A 4,486-nucleotide genomic window follows, 5' to 3' on the forward strand; every position below is an offset into this window, starting at 1 on the left:
GCCTCTGTTGCTGATATTATTACTGCCTTGCTAACAGGGCAGCCAGTCCAAGAGCCAGTGGAACCATTTTTCAACCTAATCAATCATACAAAGCCACTATAAATTTAGCTGTTAAGATCCTTCTTTAATGTATTGCTTTTTAAATATTTTATTCTTCCATGTTGACAACCTGTTATCCCTTTAATGCTTCCCAATTCCAAGCAGTGTCTTCTAAGTGAATCAAATCTACCCTTGAGCATGTTTGATTGTAACTTGCTCCAGTAATTAGCCCTACCAGCGTCCTTAAATTCTCCTGTGTTGAATGTTGCTCTGTGTCGTAAGGAATGCCCAGCAGTGTCCCCATGCTAGAAAACCCTGGCTGAGCTTTACCTGTTAGCTGCTGTGGAGCACTGTGTATTTTTTTAGATAACCCTGAGGATAACTGTCACAAACTATATGCTCCTGCAGCTCCCGTCTTAGCAGTGCCCGTCCCCCAGAGTTCCACTGCTGACACACAGAGTGGGATTGCTTGGTCTTTGATAGATAGAGTTCAACTCGTCTCCAAAGAATAGTTGCCAGTCAGAGCTACTTTACTAAATGTGTACCTGCTCCCCCACCAGGAATTGTAAAAGAGGCTGAAATTGTGGGTGTCTTGATTTATCTAAGCCATCAGCATTGAGTGCTGACTCTTGGTATTGCTCTGCCACTTCTTTGTCACGGCAGCAGGTCATAGGAGATTACAGAGTTCCTGTGCTTTCCTTCACTGCCCCATCCTCCCATGACAAATCCCCACCCTGTTACTAGTCTGGGCCTTGGCACATCTTGCCATGTGGCCAAAATTCAGGCAATTGGGCTTTCCTAGGGAATGGGTGCTGCACAGGGAGTGTGATCCACAGGGAAGTCCTCTGCTCTTCCTAACTGCCTCCTCTAACACCTGATCTTCACTGAGCAGAGATGGCAAGGTGTGTTCCAGGAGAAGGACCAATTCCATAAGGAAAACAGTACCTTAAATTTAGAGCACATATTGCTAACACTGAGGGCAGCATAGAGCCAAATTGGATGAGTTAATTAACACAGAATTCCTTCAACTTGTGACTTCAGGCTGAACTTGAAAAAGCACAGTATTTGATCTGCTCAATCAGGTTGGCAACTCCCAACGGCATTCTGAGGAAGATTGGTGTGGTGACAGAGACAGGAGTGCTGTATGGTGTAACCAGTCACAGCCTGGGAGGAGCAGCTCTTAGAACCAGGTCCTGCATGCACTCAGTGCTGAATTACATTCTGTCAGAAGAGCTGCTTTGTATGGAGTGACCATAATGGATGGTATTCTCCTTTTATAAAAGAAAGCAACAAAAAAAATTAAGAAGCTGCTTTTAAAAAAAAGCTTACAGTGGCAGCCAGAAGCCCAAAACGCTTTCAAAGAGATTTGCCTTAGAGTTTCCATACTAAATGGTCAGAGCAAGTGCTGCCTCTTACCTTTGGAAAAAAAAAAAGGGTTGAGGAACTTGGAAACAAAACTGTAGCAGCAATAACAAAACATTCTGAGTGTGGTTCACATCAGGATAAGGAAGCTGTTAAAAGTAAGAAAGCCTACTTAAAACCTGTGGTGAATCTAAGTGAAAGATATAAAAAGAATGATAAAGTGAAGTACAGACTAAGGGCAAAACAATTTTCTTTTCCCCTTGGGGAACAATCCTTCTTCACAGAATCTATTGTTACAGTGTCTGTCTTAGGAGAAGAGGGAAGCTCTTTGCATGAGAGAATAATTGGCTGAGAAATACTAAATAAATTACAGAAATACTCCAGATTTGTATATTCAGCAGGGAGATGGAGAGCAATGCTAGAGGGAACTGGGGAAATCTTGTAAAGAGGTTTTCTTTGATAGAGAAAGGAGGGATCAGGAAATAAAACTGGCAAATGGCTGTTATGAAGTAGAGAGGAAAGTGCTGCAGCTGAGGTGTACAACTGGCTGCTACCAACTGCTGTGGATCTGTGAGTTGCACCTGTTCGAAGCACTAGTGGACAAATTGCTGACACAGGAGTTCACTGAGGAGTAGGAAGCGCAAAGGTAATTGTCCTGGCACACGGCAGAGTCCTCAAACCAGCAGATGCTGCAGTCTGAAGGGGTAGGTTGATGAACTGTCACTGCATACCTGCTCTGCCTTTTGGCCACTTGGACATCAGACACTGAGCCGGGGGCGAGGAGCAGGTTGGGTTTTGGCCTGGCTGTTATGCCACAGTGTCCTCAATGTCCGTCCTTTCTCGTCCCTGCTAGGAAGGACTTTTAAGTGCTGACAGTCACAGCACTTGCTGGTTTTTCATGAGGGTCTCATGCCTGTGTGCACTGTTCTGCCAGGCAGGGGCAGCAGTGCAGGTGGATCTGAGCCAGGCATGGGCCTGGAGCAGGGGCACAGAGGAAGCTTCTCAAAGGACACATAACCCCTTCTATTTGAGTGCTGTGCTGGCTGCCTCTCACTGACTGACAGAGCACCCAAAGCCATGCCTGCAGCTAAGCAATAAGGTCTCTCAGCTGAAAGGTTTTTCCTTAAGGGTCTGGAACTGCTTAGAGTTTGTTTGCTAAGTACCTGTCTGACAGCTGCCACCATCTACATGTAAGCTTCCACAGAATGCCAAGTGACAGGCTGGGAGCTGTTATTTCAGAGGATAGCCAGGAACTAGAACTTCCCTCTGAGGAAATCCATATTGCTATTCCTGTGTTTTCCTTTGGGGCCATTGCCATTGATCTCAAGGACTGCTCTGAGCATAAATGGTTATGGAAGAGTCTCCTCTTTGGCTGCTTTTTGCACATTGTCCTTGGACACCCTGGGGAGCCCCGAGACCACACTGAAGTCCTTGGGTATCTATATGTCCTGTTGTTTAGATACAAGGACTTGTCCAGCTGTAACTCATAATTTTGGCACATGCATAGGAAGTTTCATTTCTTTGTGTTCTGCTTTAAGTCCTGCTGTCTGTTGGTATGTGGGATTGAGTAGCCTCACAGTGCACATAGAGCATCTTTAGCTTTACCCTTTTATGCTTTAGAGTGATGAGACGTTGCAATTAAACACCAAATTAACTCTGAATAGTTGTATTTCACAGTCCTGCCCATTTTTCTCTTGAGGATGGGAGCTGGTAGGGCACTGATAAAGGGAGAAACAGATTTATTCTTCTATCAAGAGTTACACAAACAATATCTCAAGGAAGTGGTTCTGCTTTCAGTACTTTGTCCCCAAAAAGAAGACGGTCCAGTGTTCTGTCCTAAAAGTGCAGAATCATAAACACTTGGTTACTTCTGTCTTCTCCAGACAGATGGATCACTCCTCTCTTCACCTTGCGCTCCACTTGCACAGATGTTGATCCTTATTAAAAATCTCCTTGTTCTGGGCACATGGGCTCTGAAGAAGTCACTGTCCATACCGTAGTGCTTGTGCGCTGTGTACTGCTTGGTCTTTCCTGGAAGAACCATGGGGGAATCACAGCCTTGGCAGGATATTAGCATGCAGGAGACTTCTTGCTCATCCTGGTCAGAAAGGAGTTGAATTTTGGACACAGTGGCATCTCTGCAGAGTAACTGCCATTGTTCTTCATCTATTAGGAATTCAGCATGGTATGGCGGGTCCCCTCAGCAGACAATTTGAGTTAACCATGAGTGGGTGCTGACAGACTCCATTCTCAAGCCTATACTCTACAGATGGAGTTCCCTTGTTTCCACCAACCCTTCAGAGCAGGTACTGGTCCTGGGCTCCTCTAGATGTTGTCCTCTTAATTTCGTCGTTCCTTAGTCCAGGTTTTAGACCTTTCTCTGTCCCTTTCAGCCTGTAGCCTGAGAACAGGTAGGAGTATTCAGCCTGAGTGAATACTGGGAGCTCCTTTTGACTTGATGCTTGTGCCATTTGTCCCTTCTGTTCTGGTTGCTGACCAGCCTGTTGGCTTGTGCTGCCGGAAATGTCAGGAGAGAATCTAGGCTGTTCTTCAGGAATGCAGGACACCCTTACACCAGTCAGGATTTCCCCCTTGTAGATCACTTTGAAGAGCCCTACCTGGTCTTGACTTTCCCAAAGGGATCTTTCCCATTTCCCTCTGGAGTGTGTGATTAAGCTGTGTCAGGCCACATGAAGGGCACCAGCTGTCTTACTGTAAGACTCTGTAAGACTCACTTTTGCCTTCCCCATTTAATATGCCAGCCCTGTGTTACCATGTCCATGCTCCCAGCCTGGAGGTGGTTGAGCTCCAGTTGGAGGTGCAGGTAGTTCCTACAGGTAGGGAGTGCCTGGAGCTAGTTTGGGAAGCAGGAGCTGTGGCTGCAATAGAGCAGCAAGGGGTCACTAATCAAACTAACATGATATCTCTGATGTGTTTGTATTTTGCAGATCAGGCTTTGAGTTCAGGCTTAAGTAGATCAGTTCCCTCTCCCAGAAATCCCAGTCCTTACTCTCAGGGTGAATTGGGAAGACTTAAGTACCGGTTGCAGATGTTCTTCCTTCCCTGTCCTGTGTCCTTTTCAGCA

General features: G+C 45.9%; 1 protein-coding gene across 1 annotated transcript in view; it reads left to right on the forward strand.

Annotated features, from left to right (window-relative positions):
• BAZ1B (bromodomain adjacent to zinc finger domain 1B) overlaps positions 1–4,486 on the forward strand; it is a gene marked incomplete at its 5' end in the record, with an annotated part of 37,908 nt that overhangs the window by 15,124 nt on the left and 18,298 nt on the right. The gene's annotated exons all lie outside the window — the stretch shown is intronic.

Source organism: Corvus brachyrhynchos, unplaced genomic scaffold (genome assembly GCF_000691975.1).
Source record: "Corvus brachyrhynchos isolate BGI_N302 unplaced genomic scaffold, ASM69197v1 scaffold137, whole genome shotgun sequence".
Lineage (NCBI taxonomy): Eukaryota > Metazoa > Chordata > Aves > Passeriformes > Corvidae > Corvus > Corvus brachyrhynchos.